The sequence below is a fragment of the Eschrichtius robustus genome, chromosome 2 (genome assembly GCF_028021215.1).
Source record: "Eschrichtius robustus isolate mEscRob2 chromosome 2, mEscRob2.pri, whole genome shotgun sequence".
NCBI classification, from domain to species: Eukaryota; Metazoa; Chordata; class Mammalia; order Artiodactyla; family Eschrichtiidae; genus Eschrichtius; species Eschrichtius robustus.
The window spans coordinates 121,620,061-121,646,080 of NC_090825.1; the positions used below are offsets into that span (position 1 = coordinate 121,620,061).

The 26,020-nt window shown below is 38.8% G+C and overlaps 1 pseudogene; it reads right to left on the reverse strand.

The window, feature by feature from the left end:
- Nucleotides 1-8,368: 8,368 nt before the first annotated feature.
- On the reverse strand, nt 8,369-24,309 carry LOC137758930 (nicotinamide phosphoribosyltransferase-like; annotated as a pseudogene).
- Nucleotides 24,310-26,020: the final 1,711 nt, after the last annotated feature.

The following is a 26,020-nucleotide window of genomic DNA, read 5'->3' on the forward strand; positions in this document are numbered from 1 at the left end:
GGCCAGACACTATAAAACTCTTAGAGGAAAACATAGGCAGAACACTCTATCACATAAATCACAGCAAGATCCTTTTTGACCCACCTCCTTGAGAAATGGAAATAAAGACAAAAATAAACAAATGGAGCCTAATGAAACTTAAAAGCTTTGCACAGCAAAGGAAACCATATACAAGATGAAAACAACCCACAGAATAGGAGAAAATATTTGCAAATGAAGCAACTGACAAAGGATTACTCTTCAAAATTTACAAGCAGCTCAATATCATAAAACAACCAACCCAATCCAAAAATGGGCAGAAGACCTAAATAGACATTTGTCCAAAAAGATATACAGATTGCCAACAAAGACATGAAAGGATGCTCAACATCACTAATCATTAGAGAAATGCAAATCAAAACTACAATGAGGTATCACCTCACACTAGTCAGAATGGCCATCATCAAAAAATCTACAAACAATAAATGCTGGAGAGGGTGTGGAGAAAAGAGAACAATCTTGCACTGTTGGTGGGAATGTAAATTGATACAGCCACTATGGAGAACAGTATGGAGGTTCCTTAAAAAACTAAAAATAGAACTACCATACGACCCAGCAATCCCACTACTGGGCATATACCCTGAGAAACCATAATTCAAAAAGAGTCATGTACCATAATGTTCATTGCAACTCTAATTACAATCTCCAGTACATGGAAGCAACCTAAGTGTCCATCAACAGATGAATGGATAAAGAAGATGTGGCACATGTATACAATGGAATATTATTCAGCCATAAAAAGAAACAAAATTGAGTTATTTGTAGTGAGATGGATGGACCTAGACTCTGTCATACAGAGTGAAATAAGTCAGAAAAAGAAAAACAAATGCAGTATGCTAACACATATATATGCAATCAAAAAAAAAACACACAAAAATGGTTCTGAAGAACATAGGGGCAGGACAGGAATAAAGACACAGGCATAGAGAATGGACTTGAGGACACGGGGAGGGGTAAGGGTAAGCTGGGACAAAGTGAGAGAGTGGCATGGACTTATATATACTACCAAATGTAAAATAGATAGCTAGTGGGAAGTAGCTGCATAGCACAGGGAGATCATCTCGGTGCTTTGTGACCACCTAGAGGGGTGGGATAGGGAGGGTGGGAGGGAGATACAAGAGGGAAGAGATATGGGGATATATGTATATGTATAGCTGATTCACTTTGTTATAAAGCAGAAACTAACACATCATTGTAAAGGAATTATACTCCAATAAAGATGTTAAAAAAACCCCAAAACTGGTGCTGTTGGGGAGATAAATGTTGGAGAAGCAACAAAAAAATGTCTGTTTCACTTCTCCTCTAAGCTGCTTTTTATGGTTTGCTGAGAACAATTTTAACCATTTTAACTGTTAGAGAGACAGAGGGGATTAGACTTGATTATTTTATATGTATTCTGAGGATGTAAAGTATAACAGAGACTCTGTATGGAGTAAAATTCATTCTGCTACTTTCTAGTCTGAAATTTGAGCTCCCTCAAATGTTCCCTTTTGTCTCTCCCTGCTGCATGGTCTGTTCTCGTATGGATATGTGACCCTCCAGAAGGCAGCTCAGAACGGAAATCAGAAGTTAGATCTTGGGATTTCCCTGGCAGTCCAGTGGTTAGGACTGAGTGCTTTCACTGCTGGGGCCGGGTTCAATCCCTTACGGGGAACTAGGATCACTAAAGCTGCGGGGCGTGGCCAAAAACAAAAAAAAAAAGTTAGATCTCCACTAGCAGAATGATATACTGATCTACTTCCTGACCCTGGTCAAGACTCCAAAAGTCCCTTTGTATGACTCAGGCTAGCTAGTTACCCCCACTCAAAATGACCCCCAGCCTTTTTTATCCATTGTATGCTTTGGGTGGGTAATTACATCAGAGATTGGCTAGGGTGATAGAGAAACTGCTTCCTAACTCTGCATAGTGGCACCAGCCTGCCTGAGAATATTTTGGGAGATTCAGGTGAGGAGAGATATCCTTAAGGATCAGTAATTTCTAAGGCAATAACTTACCTTATTTCTTATCTCCTCTGAGACAACTCTTCTCTTAGGGACATGCTTAAGGGCTACGAACCAAGTGCTTTTCTCCGGTTAGAAAATCCAGTAACTAAACAAAGGGAAAGGTGAATATCTTAAGCTTGAATAATTTGCCCTAACCCTATCTTCTATTAATTCCTGATACAGTATCCACTTATGTTCCCCAAAGATGTCCTACAATATTCTGAATCTGTGTCTTTGTACAAACATTTGTCCCTCCATAAAACTACCATTTTTAACTCTCTGATTCCAACTAATGCTTCAAGGACAAAATCAACTTCTCCTTCTTCCTGGATTCTATTAGTAATAATGAATCTCTCCTTACAGGCTAGACAATAGACAGCAAAATGATGTGAAGTTCAGACTCTGCAGTCAAACTGACTATGGTTCCGATCGTTTTTACCAGCTTACGGACTCTTACCCTAGGGCACATTACTTAATGTTCCTGAGCTTCACCTTTTTCATCCATAAATGGAAATGATAGTAAGCTCCTCATCAAAGGACTGTGGTGAGTGTTTAAATAGATTTATGTAAAGTCTAGTTTATAGGAAATGCTCAAAATATGCTAGCTGTCTTTAATAGTGAATTTTGTATCTTCACCTGCGTCAAGGATAAGACTAGAACAATAAATATATGCTGGATTTTCCAGAACCAAGTAAGGGACCCTGTAGGTATACAGATATTTGAAATAGTACGGAAGGAAAGCATTAAGAAGCAACTAAGCCACTGTACTCAAACAACATGTTTTTTTTTAAAGAAGGATATTTATTTTACTTTTTTTTTTTTGAAGAAACTCCTTTATTTTTATTATTTATTTATTTATTTATTTATTTATTTATTTACTTTTGGCTGTGTTGGGTCTCCGTTTCTGTGCGAGGGCTTTCTTTAGTTGCGGCAAGCGGGGGCCACTCTTCATCGCGGTGCGCGGGCCTCTCACTATTGTGGCCTCTCTTGTTGCGGAGCACAGGCTCCAGACGTGCAGGCTCAGTAGTTGTGGCTCACGGGCCCAGTTGCTCCGTGGCACGTGGGATCTTCCCAGACCAAGGGTCGAACCCCTGTCCCCTGCATTGGCAGGCAGATTCTCAACCACTGCGCCACCAGGGAAGCCCAAACAACATGTTTTAAAGAAGCTGTGTCCCTAGAGAAACCTCCACATCATACTTACCTCTTCATGGTGAAGTGTCTTCACTTCTCGCTGCTCCCTTGACTGGCTCCCTCTCCTTCTCTGCAGTAGTTTCTTTGAACTCTTATGAAATCTCTGCGTGTTTGCCTTTTCTATATAAATTTGCTAACTTTCTTTGAATAAAGCCCATTCTCATTTGCTTGTTTCCCATTCATTTGACAGAGTAATCCATAGAACTTTGTGGCTCAACTATGATCTCTTTTTAACGTTTTTTAATATTTTTATCATCGCTTATTAGAATAATGAAAGAGTGATAAGTGTGGATTGTACAATCTTTATTCTCTAGTTACTAGAAAGAAGACAACTAGGAACAAATAGAAAATTTCCTTAGACTCACCCGGCTGCCACTCAGAATCCACACTGGCTACATGCCCTTGTGTTCACTATTCTTGGGGGTGAGGAGATTTCTCAGCCCTTGCCAATTGCCCTATCCTGTTCTGGCAGCCACCAGCTTTATAAAATTGTATGAAATTCTAAAGCCAAATAAAGGGGAGAGGGGGAGAGAGGGAGAGATCCAACAAACTTTTATTTCCACATTTCTTCTACTCTGGAAGCTTATTTTATTTGGACTTCAGTTACACCAGTTTTCATTTTTAATTGCTTTGTTGAATAGAGTCATTTTTTTTCATGGTCCAGCTGATAAATCTTCACAGCATGTTAGGTTTTGCAAAGTTGTAAATGGCTAATTTATTTTACATTTATTTTTCTGCCAAGGTTGAAAGGACATATCTGACTCTTAACATGAATTTTTAGCACCTTTTCAACTACAGCATTTATTCTCCTGAATGATGTTGACTCCATCAGAAAGCACATGAATCATCTAAGGTAGACAGCACTTGGTAGTTGAGTTTATCTTCTTGTTTTGTAGTACATGCAGGGGTTCACGTCCCCAGCCCTCTCTCAGAACTAAAGATCTTCCCGCAGCTGCTGAGAATACTGGTGGCTAACAGCACTTAGCAGAGTCCCTCTCTGGGTAATGCTTTCAGCCAAAGAGTTTCTTCAAAGCCCAAGGATAAGCCCCCTATCTAGGGTCTGGATACACCCTACCCTGATCAATACAGGGTTATGAAAGCTGGGCCCCTTGACTCAAAGGGAATCACATGGAAGGGTCATCCCACTTTTTCCCATTTCTGTGGGGTTGACTGAGGCCTGTCTTGAGACAAAATCATAGGTAAATCTTCTCTCTTCCCAACTTTATTTCCATCTCTTCTTCAAATGTGTTTATCTTGAGAGCATTCCTCAAAGAACTGCTGTTTTTTTGTTGTTGTGTGTGTGTGTGTGTTTTGCCACACCATGTGGCTTGTGGAATCTCAGTTCCCCAACCAGAGATTGAACCCAGGGCCACGACAGTGAAAGCCTGGAATCCTAACCACTAGGCCACCAAGGAACTCCCAAAGAACTGCTGTTTTAAGATAGGTTTTATTATGATTTAGGCATGGTAAGGCCAACAATCAGGAACTGATTGCCATTGGAAAGATAGTTTGTTACCTGCAAGCTTAGTATTGGCTATCTTGTGACAATTTCACTGGGCTCTGGGGCATAGAGGCTGACTTTAGTTGTCTGGTGCCTGACCCTGGGGTGGTTAGGACAAGTGGCTGGGGGTATGGGTTCTGGATTGTTAGGTTTGCACTTAAAAAGCCTACTGGTGAGCAAATTGTTTACTATCTTTAAGAATTGGGTGGCCCCTCCAGTGCTGACAAGTCCCCAGATGTCAAAGCATCAAAATACAAAAAATTAAAGACATGGTTAATACAAATTCCTACATAAAAATCTTCATCTCAGTCTGTCTCCCTGGGACCCAGACCAAATTCTATCTCAACATCCACAGTGCATAGTGTTTTAGACTCATAATCCTCCAGATGTTGTACTGGTAAATCTTTAACAGCTGATTTTCCAAAAGAAAAAAATCCCTGGTCTATAGCATTTGCCAATTTCCATGGTGTAATGCCCGCATCATGACTGATTTCAAGCTATCAATGTGATGTCGTTGAAAGTGAAGTTGGGAAGAATGCACACACATCAGCACATTGCTGCCTCCTCCTTAGGGAGAATAAAGTCATTTTTGTAAAGCACGTTTGCCAACTGCAGTACAATAAAATGCTACATAACTAGAATTTAATCAATGAACCTGCCCTACTAATCCCTTTCCCAACATTACCCACATGTTACAGGTTTGCAACCTGATTTTCTCCAGACTTCCACAGGATGGGAAATGGACTCAAACTGGCAATAATAATCTATACTCCAATACTCTTGTAAATACTTCCTTAGGATATTTAGAACATTGCATAGTTTCCTTAGTATTTTTAGAAACTCTATGTGGTGAATTAGACCTGCTTAAGAACTAATTGGCTCTTGCAGGATGATGTCAGCTAGATGGCAGAATAAGTAAGAAGCTTTGGACTCCCCTTCACACATAAACATACTGATTCAACAACAATTCAGAGAAAAATTCCCTTGGTGAGAAATCCAGAAGCTAGTTGAGAGGCTCCTACACCTTGGGCAAGTGTGAAACCAGACACATTGAAACCAGTAGGGAAATTCAAGACACCTTCTTGCCAGAACCCCTACCTCTGGTATAGTGCCGTACGATCAGAAGGAAACACTGCAGCTCCTAGCTTCTCACTGGAGAAGGAAAGAGTTAGACTGCAGTCCATTGCTCCAACTTTTCCAGGAGCTCCCCAAAGGACTAGCTTCTGTTTTACCGGTCATGTAACACTACTGGGACCTGAGGTCCTCTAGACACCAGAAGGAAACCAAGATGGTGGTTTGGGCTGGCACTCTGCATAACCCCTCTTCCTGGCTTAGCACAAAGTGAAGGCATGAAAAACTCCAGCTCTCAGCTTCTCCCTGGGGAGGGAAAGAGAGTTGGACCGCATGGCAAATGCACCAACTTTTAGAAGAGCTGCTCAAGGACTGGCTTTTGTCTTGTTTGTCTCAGTGTGCTAACAGAACCCAGCATATTCTAGCCACCTGAGGACTAGTAAGAACAAAGACAGTGGTTTGATCTAGTATGTAGCTCATCACTGCAGCCCTTCTCCTGGTTTAAGCACAGAGCAAATAGGTGAAAAGCCTCAGTTCCCAGCTTCTCCCTGGAGAGGTAAAGAATTGGAGAGAACATCCAATGGTCCAACATTCCTGGGGGCTGCCTGAAGAACCATCTTTGGTCTCACTTGTTTCAGAGCACTTCCAGGATCTCTCATACTCTAAATGCCTGGAGGCTAGTAAGAATGAAGAGGTGTCAGCAAGGCCATGCTCCCCCTGAAACATGTAGGAGAATCCTTCCTAGACCTTCCTACCTTTTGATGGTTTTATGACCATCTTTGACATTCCTTGGCTTGTAGATGCATCACTCCAATCCTCTGTATCACATGGTGTTCTCCTTGTATGTCTTCACATTGTCTTCCCTCTGTGCATACTTGTCTCTGTGTCCAAATTTCTCCTCTTTAAAAAGATATCAGTCATATTGGATTAGGGCCCACCTCATTTTAATTATTACCTCTGTAAAGGACTTATTTCCAAATAAGGTCACATTCTGAGTTACTGAAGGTTAGGACTTCCAATTGTCTATTCTGGGGGGACAAAATTTTACCTATAACAATCACAATAAAAACTAATTATATGAAATACTTATAACAAACAAGAAATATAAAAGAACCTAAACCAAGGTACATTTTAATCAAATTGCTTGAAACTAGTGAAGAAAGAAAATCTTCAAATCAGCCAATGCAAATAGACATGGTATATACAGGGGAACAAAGATAGGTTCTTTCATGTTTCTCATGCTTGGGGTTTGTTGAGATTCTTGATTCTGTGGATGTATAGTTGTCATCAACTTTGCAAGATTTTCAGCCACTTTTTAAAAATATATGTATATTTTCCCCTTTCTTCTCCTCTGGGGAGAGTAATTCTAAATGTTTATAGATGAAGCCACATCAAGTTGTCCCACCGCTCACTGATTTCATTTTTTTCCCAGTACTTTTTCTCTATTTTATTTTGAATAATTTCTATTGCTATACCTTCAAGCTCACTAATCTTTTTTTTTTTTACAATTTTATATCTAATTTAATTTTTTTAAAACTTAATGAAAAGTATAACAGGATCAAAACATTTAAATTAAGTACACTTATTAATCCATCCAGTAATTCATTTTAGTCATATCAAATATAGGATATGAAAAATAAATTCAGAAGTGCAATTACTTTAAAATACATTCCTTCCACTTTTGTCAAAGTTTATACTTATGTACAAAATCTATAGTGGAAGCAGTATTTCTCTCTAAAAAATATTATCTCCTTAAACTCTCAAGGTGCATGTTAGAGCCACGAGTAATTTCTTTCATGTAAAATTGTAGTACAGGCCTTTCAAATTTGACATTTCACTGGTATGATACCACAACTAACATATAATCACTGTATAGTGCCTTGGCATTCCATTAACAACCATTATTTTCTTTAATATAGAATGATTAATATATACTCTACAAGGGGCATTGAGGTTAGTAATTCTATAGGGTATATCCTGACATAATTTTCAAACTGTATAATGACACAAACAACTTTGTTAAGGCCATATTTTATTTGCTGATTAATGGACAACAGGGAGTGTAATTTCATTTTCTTGAAAGTCTGCATTCCTAAAAATCATGAAAAGTTGGAAAGATGGTTAAATCATTAAAACTTTAAATATATCTTACACAATCTTGTTTATACAAAAATATAAGTTAAATATAAACATGAAGCAATCATGATATTTTATGCAAATCTATTTTATGATCTTCAGTTATATATAAAATTTCTCAGTTCTGTTACTCCTGAAAAGATCAATACCAGACTGAATTACTGTCTATTGGCAAAAGGCCCAAAAAGCTTATTTTAGCATTAATCTTTTACATGATTAAATGTATTTCCTACTTTGAGATCACCTAAACATTGGGGGAAAAAAAAAAAAAAATGAAAGGGCAGTATATTCATAAACCAGCAAATAATTTTACTGAAATGTACCATAAAACACAAAGAACCCCCATATGCCTGTATGAAAAACATGGTGCATTACATACTCACACACAGATCTATGCATACATGCATGTGTATATACTCACACACATATCCAGTCATAAGACAAAGCCTATTGAGATGCTGCCATATCCAGCTGGAGACGTGCCATATCCAGTTTTGCATTTTTTCTTACTACATCAATTAAATAGCTTTTTGTCATCATCCCATTCTTGAAGACTGTATGGAGAAAATCATAACCTTATTCTTCAAGGTATTTTTCAAATGCAACAAAATTGCCTGCTGGTATCCTATGTAAAGATAATCAGCCCTTCCTGGGCCTTTTCTTGGGATCAGCAACGAAGTCCTTAAAGACATTAATCCCAAGGCCAGTAATTACAACATGACTATACTTGAAGGAAAAGTTCAAGAGATACCTTGTTAATTGCTGTAGAAAAGCTTCCACCAGAACCAAAAGAAACATTTTCAACGCTCCATTTTTGTTTTTTGCTTCACACCTTCCACAATCTCTTTTAAGGTGTTACATCTGCAACACCCCCTTGACTAACTCTAAGGTAAGGGGGCAGCAACTTGCAGCTCATTGAGTTCTCAGTAGCAGGGAAATTCTTACCTAAAATATCGTAGTCTTTAATACAGTATTAAGAAGATTTCAAGAAACCGGTATGATTATTAATGGTGCCTCTGCACACTTTGGATACACTAAATGTCTTAGATCCTTACCCTCTATTATCTCTCACACATTATAAATGTTATACTTATTGCAGACTGCAAATCCAGGCGCTGATAAAAACTGGGTTTCTTTATGTTCAAACATCTTTTTTATGGTCTTCGCCTCAAGTTGTTATGGTACTGTGTTCTTCCACTAGAACAGAACAGACTAGAACAGGATCTTTTGTTCCATAGCATTTTCTTTTTAAACATCTTTATTGGAGTATAATTACTTTACAATGCTTTGTTAGTTTCTGCTTTATAACAAAGGGAATCAGATATACATATACATATATCCCCATATCTCCTCCCTCTTGCGTCTCCCTCCCACCCTCCATATCCCACCCCTCTAGGTGGACACAAAGGACCGAGCTGATCTCACTGGGCTATGCGGCTGCTTCCCACTCGCTAACTGTTTTACATTTGGTGGTGTATATATGTCCATGCCACTCTCTCACTTCGTCCCAGCTTACCATTCCCCCTCCCTGTGTCCTCAAGTCCATTCTCTACGTCTGCGTCTTTATTCCTGTCCTGCTCCTAGGTTTTTCAGAACCTTTTTTTTTTTTAGATTCAGTATGTATGTGTTAGCATATGGTATTTGTTTTTCTCTTTCTGACTTAACTTCACTCTGTATGACAGTCTCTAGGTCCATTCACCTCAAAACAAATAACTCAATTTCGTTTCTTTTTATGACTGAGTAATATTTCATTGTATATACGTGCCACATCTTCTTTACCCATTCATCTGTCGATGGACACTTAGGTTGCTTCCATGTCCTGGCTATTGTAATTAGAGCTGCAATGAACATTGTGGTACATGACTCTTCTTGAATTATGGTTTTCTCAGGGTATATGCCCAGTAGTGGGATTGTATGGTAGTTCTATTTTCAGTTTTTTAAGTTACCTCCATACTGTTCTTCATAGTGGCTGTACCAATTTACATTCCCACCAACAGTGAAAGAGGGTTCCCTTTTCTCCAAACCGCCTCCAGAATTTATTGTTTGTATATATTTTTTTATAATAATCTTTTTGTTTATTTATTTTTATATTTATTTTTGGCTGTGTTGGGTCTTCGTTTCTGTGCGAGGGCTCCCTCTAGTTGTGGTGAGTGGGGGCCACTCTTCATCGCAGTGCGCGGGCCTCTTCACTATCATGGCCTCTCTTGTTGCGGAGCACAGGCTCCATACGCGCAGGCTCAGTAGCTGTGGCTCATGAGCCTAGTTGCTCCGCGGCATGTGGGATCCTCCCAGACCAGGGCTTGAACCCATGTCCCCTGCATTAGCAGGCAGACTCTCAACCACTGCGCCACCAGGGAAGCCCTTGTTTGTATATTTTTTGATGATGGCCATACTGACTGGTGTGAGGAGATACCTCACTGTAGTTCTGATTTACATTTCTCTAATGATTAGTGACCTTGAGCATCCTTTCATGTGTTTGTTGGCAATCTGTATATCTTCTTTGGAGAAATGTCTATTTAGGTCTTCTGCCCATTTTTGGATTGGGTTGGTTGTTTTTTTGATATTGAGCTGCATGAGCTGCTTGTAAATTTTGGAGATGAATCCTTTGTCAGTTGCTTCGTTTGCAAATATTTTCTCCCGTTGTGTGTGTTGTATTTTCGTCTTGTATACGGTTTCCTTTGCTGTGCAAAAGCTTTTAAGTTTCATTGGGTCCCATTAGTTTATTTTTGTTTTTATTTCCATTTCTCTAGGAGGTGGCTCATAAAGGATCTTGCTGTGATTTATGTGATAGAGTGTTCTGCCTATGTTTTCCTCTAAGAGTTTTATAGTGTCTGGCCTTCACATTTAGGTCTTTAATCCATTTTGAGTTTCTTTTTGTGTATGGTGTTAGGGAGTGTTCTAATTTCATTCTTTTACATGTAGCTGCCCAGTTTTCCCAGCACCACTTATTGAAGAGGCTGTCTTTTCTCCATTGTATATTCTTGCTTCCTTTATTAAAAATAAGGTGACCATATGTGCGTGGGTTTATATCTGGGCTTTCTATCCTGTTCCATTGATCTATATTTCTGTTTTTGTGCCAGTACCATACTGTCTTGATTACTGTAGCTTTGTAGTATAGTCTGAAGTCCAGGAGCCTGATTCCTCCAGCTCCGTTTTTCTTTCTCAAGATTGCTTTGGCTATTTGGGGTCTTTTGTGTTTCCATACAAATTGTGAAATTCTTTGCTCTTGTTCTGTGAAATATGCCATTGGTAGTTTGATAGGGATTGCATTGAATCTGTAGATTGCTTTGGGTAGTATAGTCATTTTCTTAATGTTGATTCTTAGAATCCAAGAACATGGTATATCTCTCCATCTATTTGTATCATCTTTAATTTCTTTCATCAGTGTCTTATATTTTTCTGCATACAGGTCTTTTGTCTCCCTAGGTAGGTTTATTCCTAGGTATTTTATTCTTTTTGTTGCAGTGGTAAATGGGATTATTTCCTTAATTTCTCTTTCAGATTTGTCATCCTTAGTGTATAGGAATGCAAGAGATTACTGTGCATTAATTTTGTATCCTCCTACTTCACCAAATTCATTGATTAGCTCTAGTAGTTTTCTGGTAGCATCTTTAGGATTCTCTATGTACAGTATCATGCCATCTGCAAACAGTGACAGCTTTACTTCTTCTTTTCCGATTTGGATTGCTTTTATTTCTTTTTCTTCTATGATTGTTGTGGCTGAAACTTCCAAAACTATGTTGAATAATAGTGGTGAGAGTGGACAACCTTGTCTTGTTCCTGATCTTAGTGGAAATGGTTTCAGTTTTTCACCATTGTGAATGATGTTGGCTGTGGGTTTTTCATATATGGCCTTTATTATGTTGAGGTAAGTTCCCTCTATGCCTACTTTGTGGAGGGTTTTTATCATAAATTGGTGTTGAATTTTGTCAAAAGCTTTTTCTGCATCTATTGAGATGATCATATGGTTTTTCTCCTTCAATTTGTTAATATGTTTTATCTTCTTGATTGATTTGCATATATTGAAGAATCCTTGCATTCTTGGGATAAACCCCACTTGATCATGGTGTGTGATCCTTTTAATATGTTGTTGGATTCTATTTGCTAGTATTCTGTTGAGAAATTTTGCATCTATGTTCGTCAGTGATATTGGCCTGTAGTTTTATTTTTTGTGACATCTTTGTCCAGTTTTCAGGTATCAGGGTGATGTTGGCCTCGTAGAAAGAGTTTGGGAGTGTTCCTCCCTCTGCTATACTTTGGAAGAGTTTGAGAAGGATAGGTGTCAGCTCTTCTCTAAATGTTTGGTAGAATTCGCCGGTGAATCCATCTGGTGTTGGGCTTTTGTTTGTTGGGAGGTATTTAATCACAGTCTCAATTTCAGTGCTTGTGATTGGTCTGTTTATATTTTCTATTTCTTCCTGGTTCAGTCTCAGAAGTTTGTGCTTTTCTAAGAATTTGTCCATTTCTTCCAGGTTGTCCATTTCATTGGCATACAGTTGCTTGTAGTAATCTCTCATGATCCTTTGTATTTCTGCAGTGTCAGTTGTTACTTCTCCTTTTTCATTTCTCATTCAATTGATTTGATTCTTCTCCCTTTTTTTCTTGATGGGTGTGGCTAATATTTATCAATTTTGTTTATCTTCTCAAAGAACCAGCTTTTAGTTTTATTGATCTTTGCTATTGTTTCCTTTATTTCTTTTTCATTTATTTCTGATATGATCTTTAAGATTTCATTCCTTCTGCTAATTTTGGGGTTTTTTGGTTCTTCTTTCTCTAATTGCCTTAAGTGTAAGGTTAGGTTGTTTATTTGAGATGTTTCTTGTTTCTTGAGGTCAGCTTGTATAGCTGTAAACTTCCCTCTTAGAACTGCTTTTGCTGCATCCTATACATTTTGGGTCTTTGTGTTTTCATTGTCATTTGTTTCTAAGTATTTTTTGATTTCCACTTTGATTTCTTCAGTGGTCTATTGGTTATTTAGTAGTGTATTGTTTAGCTTCCATGTGTTTGTATTTTTTACAGATTTTTTCCTGTAATTGATATCTAGTGTCATCATGTTGTGGTCAGAAAACATACTTGATACGATTTCAATTTTCTTAAATTTACCAAGGCTTCATTTGTGACCCAAGATATGATCTATCCTGGAGAATGTTCCATGAGCACTTGAAAAGAAAGTGTATTCTGTTGTTTTTGGATGGAATGTCCTATAAATATCAATTAAGTCCATCTTGTTTAATGTATCATTTAAAGCTTGTGTTTCCTTACTTATTTTCATTTTGGATGATCTGTCCATTGGTGAAAGTGGGTTGTTAAAGTCCCCTACAATGATTGTGTTACTGTTCATTTCCCCTTTTATGGCTGTTAGTATTTGCCTTATGTATTGAGGTGCTCCTATGTTGGGTGCATAAATATTTACAATTGTTATATCTTCTTCTTGGATTGATCCCTTGATCATTATATAGTGTCCTTATTTGTCTCTTGTAATAGTCTGTATTATAAAGTGTATTTTATCTGATATGAGAATTGGTATTCTAGCTTTCTTTTGATTTCCATTTGCATGGAATATCTTTTCTCCATCCCCTCACTTTCAGTCTGTATGTGTCCCTAGGTCGGATGTTGGTCTGTTGTAGACAACATATATACGGGTCTTATTTCTATATCCATTCCTCCAGTCTATGTCTTTTGGTTGAAGTATTTAATCCATTTACATTTAAGGTAGTTATCGGTATGTATGTTCCTATTACCATTTTCCTAATTGTTTTGGGTTTGTTATTGTAGGTCTTATCCTTCTCTTGTGTTTTCCTGCCTAGAGAAGTTCCTTTAGTATTTGTTGTAAAGCTGGTTTGTTGATGTGAATTATCTTAGCTTTTGCTTCTGTGTAAAGCTGTAAATTTCTCCGTCGAATCTGAATGAGATCCTTGCTGGGTAAAGTAATCTTGGTTGTAGGTTTTTCCCTTTCATCACTCTAAATATGTCCTGCCACTCCCTTCTGGCTTGCAGAGTTTCTGCTGAAATATCAGCCGTTAAACTTATAGGGATTCCCTTGTATGTTATTTGTTGTTTTTCCCTTGCTGCTTTTAATATTTTTCTTTGTATTTAATTTTTGATAGTTTGATAATATGTGTTTTGGCGTGTTTCTCCTTGGATTTATCCTGTATGGGACTCTCTGCACTTACTGCACTTGATTGACTGTTTCTTTTCCCATGTTAGGGAAGTTTTCAACCATAATCTCTTCAAATATTTTCTCAGTCCGTTTTTTTTTCTCTTCTTCTTCTGAGACCCTATGATTTGAATGTTGGTGCATTTAATGTTGTCCCAGAGGTCTCTGAGAGTGTTCTCAATTCTTTTCATTCTTTTTTCTTTATTCTGCTCTGTGGTAGTTATTTCCACTATTTTATCTTCCTTTATCTTAAGGTCACTTATCCATTCTTTTGCCTCAGTTATTCTGGTATTGATTCCTTCTAGAGAATTTTTAATTTCATTTGTCATGCTGTTCATCATTGTTTGTTTGCTCTTTAGTTGTTCTAGGTCCTTTTTAAACGTTTCTTTTATTTTCTCTATTCTATTTCCAAGATTTTGGATCATCTTTACTATCATAACTCTTATTTCTTTCAGGTAGGCTGCCTATTTCCTCTTCCTTTGTTTGTTTTGGTGAGTTTTTACCTTGTTCCTTCATCTGCTGTGTGTTTCTCTGTCTTCTCATTTTGCTTAACTTACTGTGTTTGGGGTTCTCCTTTTCACAGGCTGCGGGTTCATAGTTCCAGTTGTTTTTGGTGTCTTCCCCCAGTGACTAAGTTTGGTTCAGTGGGTTGTGTAAGCATCCTGGTGGAGGGGACTGGTGCCCGTGTTCTGGTGGATGAGGGTGGATCTTGGCTTTCTGGTGGGCAGGACCGTGTCCTGTGGTGTGTTTTGGGGTGTCTGTGACCTTATTATGATTTTAGGCAGCCTCTCTGCTAATGGGTGGGGTTGTGTTCCTGTCTTGCTAGTTGTTTGGCCAATGGTGTCCAGCACTGTAGCTTGCTGCTCATTGAGTGGAGCTGGGTCTTTGCGCTGAGATGGAGGTCTTGGGAGAGCTTTTGCCATTTGATATTACATGGGGCCAGGAGGTCTCTCGTGGAGCAATGTCCTGAACTCAGCTCTCCCACCACCTCAGAGGCTCAGGCCTGACACCTGGCTGGAGCCCCAAGACCCTGTCAGCCACACAGCTGAGAATGAAAGGGAAAAAAAAAAGAAAGAAAGAAAAAAGAAGAAAAATAAAATGAAATAAAATAAAATAAAAATTAAAAATATTATTAAAAATAAATAAATTTAAAAATAATTTTAAATAAGGAAAGAAAGAAGAGAGTAACCAATCCAAAAAACAAATTCACCAGTGATACAAGCACTAAAAACTATACAAAAAAAAAAAAAAGATGGACAGACAGAACCCCAGGTAATTGGTAAAAGCAATGCTATACAGACAAAATCACACAAAGAAGCATACACATACACACTCACAAAAGGAGAAAAAGGAAAGAAAAAAATATAGAGAGAGATATATTTTAAGAAAGGAAGAGAGCAACAAAATCAATAAACAAATCTACCAATGATAATAAGCTCTAAATACTAAACTAAGATAAACATAAAACCAGAAACAAATTAGATGCAGAAAGCAAACCCCAAGTCTACAGTTGCTCCCAAAGTCCACCGCCTCAATTTTGGGATGATTCCTTGTCTATTCAGGCATTCTAGGGATGCAGGGTACATCAAGTTGATTGTGGAGATTTAATCCACTGCTCCTGAGGTTGCTGGGAGAGATTTCCCTTTCTCTTCTTTGTTCGCACAGCTCCTGGGGTTCAGCTTTGGATTTGGCCCTGCCTCTGCGTGTAGGTCACCCTCTGGCGTCTCTTCTTTGCCCAGACAGGAGGGGGTTAAAGAGCACCTCATTAGGGGGCTCTGGCTTGCTCAGGCTGGGGGAGAGGATGGGGTATGGAGTGCGGGGCGAGCCTGCAGTGGCAGAGGCTGACATGACATCGCAACAGCCTGAGGGCTGCTGTGTGTTCTCCCAGGGAAGTTGTCCCTGGATCACGGAACCCTGGCAGTGGCGGCCTGCAGAGGCTCCCGGGAGAGGAGGTGTGGATTGTGACCTGTGCTTGCACACAGGCTTCTTGGTGGAGGCAGCAGCAGCCTTAGCGGTTCATGCCCGTCTTTGGTGTCTGTGCTGATAGTCGCGGCTCGCGCCCGTCTCTGGAGCTCGTTTGGGCAGTGCTCTGAATCCCCTCTCCTCTAGCACTCCAAAACAATGTTCTCTTGTCTCTTAGGCAGTTCCAGACTTTTTCCTGGACTCCCTCCCGGCTAGCTGTGGCACACTAACCCCCTTCAGGCTGTGTTCACGCAGCCAACCCCAGTTCTCTCCCTGGGATCTGACCTCCGAAACTCGAGCCTCAGCTCCCAGCCCCCACCTTCCCTTCGGGTGAGCAGAGAAGCCTCTCATGCTGGTCAGTGCTGGTCAGCACCAGTCCTCTCTGTGGGACTATCTCCGCTTTGCCCTCTGCACCCCTGTTGCTGCGCTCTCCTCCGTGGCTCTGAAGCTTCCCCTCCCCACCCACCCCCCATCTCCGCCAGTGAAGGGGCTTTGTAGTGTGTGGAAACTTTTCCTCCTTCACAGTTCCCTCCCATAGGTGCAGGTCCCATCCCTATTCTTTTGTCTTTGTTTTTACTTTTTTCTTTTCCCCTATGTGGGGAGTTTCTTGCTTTTTGGAAAGTCTGAGGTCTTCTGTCAGCATTCAGTGGGTGTTCTGTAGGAGTTGTTCCCCATGTAGATGTAATTTTGATGTATTTTTGGGGAAGATAGTGATCTCCACGTCTTACTCCTGTGCCATCTTGAAGGTCTCCCTCCATAGTATTTTTAGTTAAACCAATTTCTGCTACTCTATCTTTTCCTTTGAAATTAAGCAAGTGAGCAGAGGCTCCAATGCCAGCAGTCTCTTAAAAAGAGACTCCTCTGTAGCCAATATCATGTAACTTACATACAGGACCATCTAGGTTATTGGAAGTTTCTAATAAATATTTGACCAATATTTTCTTCTGCTCTTTAGCATTTGTGACCACTGTGATTGGATATTAGGCCTGAACAAGAATAGTCTCAATCCAGTTTGTTAGCAAGTAACACTCTGAATCTGTGTTTTCTACTGTGAAGAGAAACTTCCTCTGAGAATGACAGAGCCTGCAGGAGCAGCTTTTATTTCTATTGGAAGATGTCCATCATATTTCTCAAGAACATAGTTCTATCCCTTTTCATGAAAGACATCATCTGGAAAGTTCTTTGATCATTTATTCTGCAATGTCTATTCTGCTATTCATCCTATCTAGTGAATTTTTTATTTAAGTCCTTGTAATTTTCATCTTTATAAGTTTGATTTGGGTCTTTTTTATATCTTCCATGCTTCTACTTAGCACACCCAGTCTTTCTTCCAATGTGCTAAATCTATGGAGTATCTGGAGTGCTGGCAATGTTCTATTTCTTAACCTGGCTGGGAGATACTTGGTGTTTGCTTTACATTATTTGGTAAATTTTACACTGATGTTTTTCCTACTTTTCTACATGTAAATTATATTTCAAAATGAAAATTAGATGGTCCAAGAAATCATATTAGCTCCACAAACATTCAATATCCAACCAGTTACCACAAACTTCACCACTATTACCCTGATCCATGCCTCCATCATTCATAAACTTGTTAATAGCAAAACCCAACCCACCAGACTTCCTTCTTCTGCCCTTGTCCGCTATAGTGTAGTTTCAGCTCAATGGGTGATGTCTCTGTTTTAAAATACAAGTTCAGTGATGTCATCCTCTGCTCAAATCCCAATGGCTTCCTATCTTAATCAGAGTCAAAGTCAAACTTTTTATGGTTTACAAAGCCTTAGATGATCGGGCATCCTCTTATCTCTCTGACTCCTTTCTTAAAATTTGTTTCCTCTATGTTAGCCATCCATTCTTCTAACTTACTAGGCACTCACCTGCTTCAGAAATATTGCACTTACAATTTTCTCTGCCTACAATGCTCTTTGCACTGATACCCCCGTGGCTCACTTCTTTATCTTCATCAAATCTACATTCAGATTGTATCTTCTCGGTTGGACTTTCCTGATCTTATTTAAGTCAGTCTCCTTTCACCAGCACCTCTGTTCCCTTCTCCCTTCCTTCCTTTCTTTCTCTCTTTCTTTCTTTCTCTCTTTCATAGTACTCATCACCATCTATCATACTTCATATTCATTTAATCTTTGTCTGTCTTCCTCAAACTAAACGTGAACTCTGCAAGGGAAATAATTTTTAACACTTTTTTAAAAAAATTCATTGCTTGAAGCGTCAGTGCCTCTATCAGTATCTCATATACATGAAGTATTCAATAAATATTTATTGAATAAACACTCTTAAACCATTATTCTCTACTTTCGGGTAATTTTTCCTCCTTGAAATTAAAGAAAAAAACCTCCGTTGTTTATTTCAGTGGTGCATATGTAACATGCAATGATAGCTGTTTGTTGAATGAACAACTCTGTGCCTTGCTAAGGGTAGTGTAGTCCTGTTATCCTAATGGTTACAGATGGGGTGTAGGAGTTTGCACTCTGACAGTCTATTCTTGGCTCTTTCTCTGATTGCATTCAACATACATGAATATTCATTAACTGTTTATTTTGGGACCCAAATATCAAACACCCATCTAGTAAACATGTTTGTATGGAAAACACTGGACAAGCCACTGCAGATTAAAATAAAGACCATGTTTTCTTCCAGGCTCCCAAAATATGCCTGCAAAATGAAATGTGTCCCTGCATTCTACGCTGTGCTGCTAAACTTGCATTTGCATATGCAGATGCCAGATTCTGCCAACAGATCAGTTAATTGCCAATACAAAGCAGCCACTGAGGACATATTTACTTCTCTTGTAAAGGCCAGTACATTTGTGTGAGCCACAAATGACATGCATGCTGTTAGATTTGCAGGAATGGTTTCGGAGATTGGAAATGATTACCTCTTAGCTCAAATAGATTAGGGAGCTGTTGCTGTCAGTTCTAAAAGTCCCTGCTTTTCTCAAATAGGAAATATCACTTGTTTTCCACGAAAATATGCTGCTGGTCAGAAGAAATCTACTTCTCTGCCTCAACCCTGGCATGTTTGGAATGGCAGCCCTCACTCACCCATCTTTAATTAAACCTAGAAGAGTGTTGAAGGCCAGGGAAGGACCCACATGCTCTTGCCTGGCTGTGGTGCTGGCCAGTCTTGACTCTACTCCAGAAAGTGAAAGTCTCTCTGAAATACAGTGGCCGGCCCTGCAAACAGGACTTATGAGTAGACTGATCGATGCAGAGCGTAACAGAACTAATATTTCCCATGTTGTGGGGGTCTATTTAAATTATTTGCAAAATGTTATAGTAGACATCTGATCTAATATCACCACTTTACAGATGGGATAATACAGGCCCAGAAAGGTGAGGTAACTTGTCCAAAGTCACAGAACTTATTACTTGCAGGGTGGAATTAAGACCCAGGTCACCCGACTTCTGATACCACGGTCTTTCTACTGTATTATTCCCACAGTCATGAGCCTCCTGTTAACCACACTTGATCTCAAATACTGGCATTTTTGAAAAGTCACGCTTGGAGCAAATTGAAAATGTAGATCTTTGGGACCTGTTTTCCAGAGATTCTAATTTGGAAAGTGAATAAAAGAGCATAGGAATTGTGTTTTAGCACATACCAGGTGAATCTGATAGAGATAGCATCAGGCCACAACTTGAGAAATTCTGGTATCTGTCAGGGATCATTAGGGAGAATGTATAGTGTATAGATTAGCATCATCACTGCAGAGCCAAAAGACTTGGATATTTAATCTCAGCTTTGCCACTTACTAACCATGTACATTTGAATGAGTTCATTATTCAGCCCTCTCTGAGTGTCAGTTATCCTACCTGTGAAATCGGAACTCACTGGGCTATTGTGAGAATTATATACATATAATTGTATGCATCTGTGTAGCACAGGGTGTCTGGTACATAGTAAGTGCTTAATAAATGTTGGCTGTGGTTATTAATAAAGTGCTGGTCATATACTTTATGCTTTTAAATATTCCTTAAGCAGTGCATGGTATTATTGGTATTTTGAGAGAGCAACTAAGTCATTTCCCAATTTCATATATACATATATATATACACACACACACACACACACACAAAAATATAATATGTATATGTAAATATATACATACTATATATAACATACTGTGCGTAAAACTATATTTTTTCTTTGGCTGTACCCTAGTCTCCTTATTGCTTCTGTCTCAGTCCCACCAAATCTATAATAGAAAATGCCTGTCTGAGGGATCAGGTGTGATATCAATGAGATTATTCATCTATTCTTTAAAATGTTATTTTCCCTTTCCTTCCAATGGGCCTTAACTAAAATGGCCAATTGCATTCAACAAGCCTGGTGAGAACTCAAATTTCTGATTGAGAGGAAATATGTTTAAGTAATTTAGACCTTTCAGCATGCTTATTCCCACCTGGGCTAGAGGTCTTTCGGTCCAGTGAGCTTGTCAAGTGCAGTGAAAATATACTCAACCCAGGTTGTCATTTATATGTATAAGCTTACAGGCTGCTGAAAAAGTCTACCAAGAGATAAAATAAATAAGTGCCTCAAATCATCCAAAATGGTAACTTGAGTGGTAGTTTATCATCAATTGTCTAAAATAACTTGATTGCAGAGATTCTGAGGATAGATAGTGGAAATAAACTCAAGTGTGACGTGACAGCTATGTCAAGAAAAATGGAGATGGATGTCAGAGAATTCCAAGTGGCTTTTGGGCTAGCTGAGTGCTTTAGAGAGCACACGTCATCTAGGAACCTCACACTCTGTGACTGACTTTAAGCTGTTGTCATTAAAATGTATTGGGAGTGGCAAACAGTTAGCTTGGCTACAGTGATGCGTCCTATTATTGAAAATGGCCCTAAACATCACATTCTGGTTGGTGGTGATAGTGGTAGTGATTCCAATGTTAGTAGTGGTGTGGAGGGTCGCTGTTTTTTTTCCTTCTAAAAATCTAGATAGTTAGCATAGCACACTGGATGAAAGTGGAAACTTAGAGTTGAATGAGACCAAGGTTTGAATCCAATTTGGTACTTCCTAGCTGTGTGATGTTGGACAAGTTGTTTGGAATCTTTGAATTTCAGTTTTCTCATCTATCACACAAGAACAAATCACTGACCTTAAAGGGTTGCTTATATAATTACATTAACTTATATAAATATATGTGAAATATTTAATATGTAATCTAATTAGGTAAAGTACCCGAATCATAGAAGATCAATAAATGCTTTCTCCTTCATAGTACCATTAGTGGTAATAAAAGTATTAGAAGGAGTAGGGTGTTTTTGAGTGATGTAGCCTAATTCTAGTTTAATCTGCTGTCTAAATCTAATATTTAGGTTGTTTGCATGACATCCTACTCAAAAATGAATTTTCCCAATGGAAAAGAATAAATGATGAAAAAGTCTAAGAAGAAGGAAGAGATTCAGAATAGTCCAAGTTATTTTAAACGTATAATGAAGACAAACAGAATTAACATGCCAGAGCCTAGGCAATATAGGAATGTATCTTAGATCCGTATTTATTATTACACATTTAGGGTAGTAGGAGATAAAGCGTCCATCTGAATCTGCTTAAAAACAAATAATAAACTGCAAACATGTTTATCCATTGTTAAAAGTGTTAAATGCCAAGACCTTGAGCAGAGTTCTAAGATTACTAAATTGCATCAACTTCTCCTTAGATTGGTAAAATGTGAAAAGGCACAGGTTCCCACAGGTAGGGTAAGCCTTCAGGAGTGAACTCACCTTCCTCTTGGGGGTCCTCTTGTCCTGTGATGCAGCCTCATTTGTACCCATAAAACTTAGGTTTCTGGAAGGAGCCAATGAGCTTATTTAAACTGAAATGTAAATGACTATTATTGCTTTGTAAATTCTCTTCTCAAGGAAATATTTTTGCAGGATTGAAGAGGAATGAATCCCTAGTTTTAGGATGCCAAATATTAGCAAGTAGATGAGGGACAAAGGAATAGGTGTCTTTTTGGTTACAGTAATTATATTTTTAAATTAGTTCTTTGCTATATCTATGGAAAATCACATTCATTGAGAAGAATTTGGAACATACAAAAAAGCCACAAAAATGAAAATGTATCACCTGTATATTTAACACTCAGACTTAAGAATTGTCTTATTAAGTATTCAGTGCATACAATTTCAAACTTTTCTTATAGTCATTTTCACATGCATGCGCAGAAGTGGTATTCCATATATGTATTTACAAAATGTTCTTATATAGTGACTATTTCCATTTCATTATATTTTGACATCCTGATTTTAATAGCTGCAAGTTATTTCATCATATAGATGGACCTTACCATTTTTAACCTGTGTTCTATGGTTCTAAGTTTTTGCTTCTCAGAGCCAAATAGAGATTAATATTCTTGTGGATTAAACCTTTCAAAATTTCATGATTAATTTCTTAAAGTTCTAGAAATAAAATTGCTGGATCAAACTGTATGCAAATTTTTGAGCTATAATGATATATTAATAAAGTTACAGAGAGTTATTATCAAATTTAAAGAGAATCAGCACTTTCCCCTGCTCTCACTATCACTGGTATCATTATTAAAAGCAATGGAGTACACATACAGAATTGCAGCACATATTTCACTTAAGTGTATGAACAACCCACCCCAATTATGGGATATCATTGCTTACTCTTTTGAAAAATTATTCTGGTCCCCTATTTTGTTTCCAGCTATGCCCATTTCATAGCTAGAGTTAACAGCTGTGAACATCTGAAGGCTTGCTAAGAGAACCATAAGAGGGTGGTGAAGTAAGCATGCTTATATTTTCTCTCCACACTAACAAAGACATAATTTAACAATTACTGAGGGCCAATGCAATGACACAACCCAGTGGGTTTCCTTTAAAAAGGAAATAGCACATGTATGTATCTTTCTATTTTAACAGAGGCAATAAACACGTACAAATAATGTCATGATGGTGCTAGAATTGGAATGATTCAAAGATAGTGCCTGTACCAAATGTCCGTATGTACAAAAAAATCCAATCATTGTCATAATCAGATAAGGCCTCTTTCTCCCTATGGACAGTAGGTTGTTTTTAAAGATACAAAACAACCTGCTTTTTTTTTAAGCTATGAAAAGCAAAATCAATTCTTGCTTTATTTTTATCTAAAATACTTAAGAAATAAATTTTCCCCTTCTGTAATCTGAAGTGAAAAAACCAAACTGCAATTGCTTTTTTTTTTTTTTTTTTAATGAAAACACATATGATTAACAATTGCTCAAGGTTGTACTGTAACTTGGAGATGTGTGGTTTGTTTCAAAGGCCTCAATTTTTTAAAAAAGTGATTTGTCAGGAGAAATTGGATACAAACTCTAGCATCATTTCCTTATAAAATAATAGGAAAATTTAAAAAATCAAATAAATGTAGTTAATTAGCTCTCCATTCTAGGCCTTTGTCTCTCCCTACTTTGTACCCTTTTTTGTAACAATCTCAACCACATGCAAAGCTCTAATCACCATCTATTTGCTAATGACCCTCAAATTTATATCTCAGACTTCACTTTTTGAGCTCCCTATACGTTCAATTGCCTTTTTGATTTCTCAACTTGCAGCTCCCCAATGCCCATAAAACATGAGCAGTCTGAAATCCATAAACATCTCCCTCAAAATGGATCTTCTAGCTACCCTAACTGAGTGAAGGCAAAAAGAAATAGCCACGGTCACCTCTACTCCTCCCATCAGCAAATCTTATCCTTTTCTCTTCCTAAATATGTCTCACAAGTATCCTTTTCTACTTCCCTGGCCCTTTTCTGGATTCAGCTGGCCTTCTCTCCCACCTCTCTGGGCCTCCTACCTACACGCCATTGCACTCAGTCTCCTTGAGTCCAGATCTTCCTCCCCTGCCCCTGGTCTGAGCACTTTCCAACATGTTCTCCCAAAAAGAGTGAGAGTAGTCTTTTACAACTCAAATATGATTATATCACCTGCAACTTATAACTCTTTAAGGGATTCTCAGTGATCGTGATACTGAAAGATATCTTTAACAAGGCCTGCAAAGGCGTGGCTGTTCTGCCTATTTTACGAGCCGTATTTTGCACTACTGCCCCTCCCATTCCCTGTGCTAAAAGCACACTTCCTTTGTTTTGGTTTCTCAGTTGCGTTGCATGTCAGCTGACGAAGGCCTTTGCACATGCTGTCCCCACCCCACAACCTCCCCCGACTTGGGACGTGCTTGTCTTGCTTTTCATTCTGTTTACTCCTCATCACTCTTCATTGCTCACCTCAAGCATCATTTTCGTATGGAAACTTTCTGTGACCCACCAGCCTAGGAAAGATTCCTTTAGTCTCTGCTCTCACAGAATTGTATTGCTTTGCTTCATATTCCTTAGTTCAATTTTGTAATTGTATCCCTCTTATTTGGAATTATTTGATTACTGTCTGGCTGATAAGCTCTATGAATAAGGACTATATTAGTTTACTAGGGGTACCACAAAATCAGTGGCTTAAACAACGGAAATGTACTGTCTCACTGTTCTGGAGGCTAGAAGTCTGAAATCAAGGTGTTGGCAGGGTTGGTTCCTTTTGAGGACTGTGAGGGAAGAATCTGTTCCAGGCCTTGCTCCTTGGCTTGTAGTCGGCCGTCTTCTCCGTGTCTCTTCACATCATCTTCCCTCTGTGCATATCTGTCTGTGTCCACATTTCTCCTCTTTATAGGGATACCTGTCATGTTGGGTTAAGGCTCATCCTTATGACCTCATCTTAACTAATTACATATGCAATGACCCTATTTCCAAATAAGGTCACATTCTGATGGACTGAGGATTAGGACTTCACCATATAAATTTGGGGGGGAAGTAACTCAACCTATAACATGTACCATATCTGTTTTGTCCCCCAGTGTGTTTCCAGTACTAAGCAGTATCAGAGCCATCAATAAATAAATAGGCAAATGGTTGCTTCTTAGCATTCATGTAGCCATCTTACCAGGAGCAGGGACTAACTCCTTAACATGGCTGGGTTATTGCTGTATTATTTATTCTCTTCCATATTAACCGTAATGTTTTTTCCTTCTTCTAAAAAAAAAGAGTAGGGATACATTAAAATAGAATTTTTTAGTACAACAATGTGTGACTGAGACCATTATCTGAATTCAAGGATGTGACTATAACAGAGAGGCTATCCCTTTGTGGAAACTCAATAAATTTTGATGGAAGAGAAACAGAGAGGGGAAATGACAGAAACAGAGAAGAAACACCATTCCCAAAGGCTTTAAGGATTTGAAAACACAATCTGGAATATGAATAGAGAGTAGGACTGTTGTTCTCCATGGCTGAGACACCAAATGTGGCATATTGCATTTTCCAAAGATAATTGCAATAGCTCCCGTCCCAACGCTCTTCGGCAGTGTGGTTTTGTCACTCCCCCACAAAAAAACAAGAGTCTACCACTCTGCACCCTTGAATCTGAGCAGACCCTGGGACCCCTTTGAATGATAGAATACAGCCAAATCGACACTGTGCCAGTTTTGAGGGGAGCTTTCAACTGGCCCAGCAGTTTCCATTCTTTTCTCTTGGAAGTCAAACACCGTGGAAGAAGTGTGACTATCCTAAGACCACCGTGGTGTCAGAAGACCAAGCCATGTGGAGAGGCCCATAGAAGAGGTGAGACCATGTGGAGAGAAGGAAGGAGGACAAGGAACCCTGGGGGGACAGATCTGTGAGGGAAGAATCCTTCTTGGATCCCAGCCTAGATGAGCCTCGCGGTGGCTCCAGCCCCTGCTGCTATCCGAGTGCAACCTTGTGAGAGACCTTTGGTGAGAACAGCCCAGCTGAGCTTAGTCAGCTCTCAGGACTGTGAGAGATAATAATACATTGTTGTTTTCAGACATTCAGTTTTAGGGTTGTTTTCTACGCAGCAGAGTAACCAGAACCACCCAGTAAATGTTCTATAAATGCCAAGCACATAGCAGATGTGAAATGTCTTGCTGCAGTAGAATGGATAAAT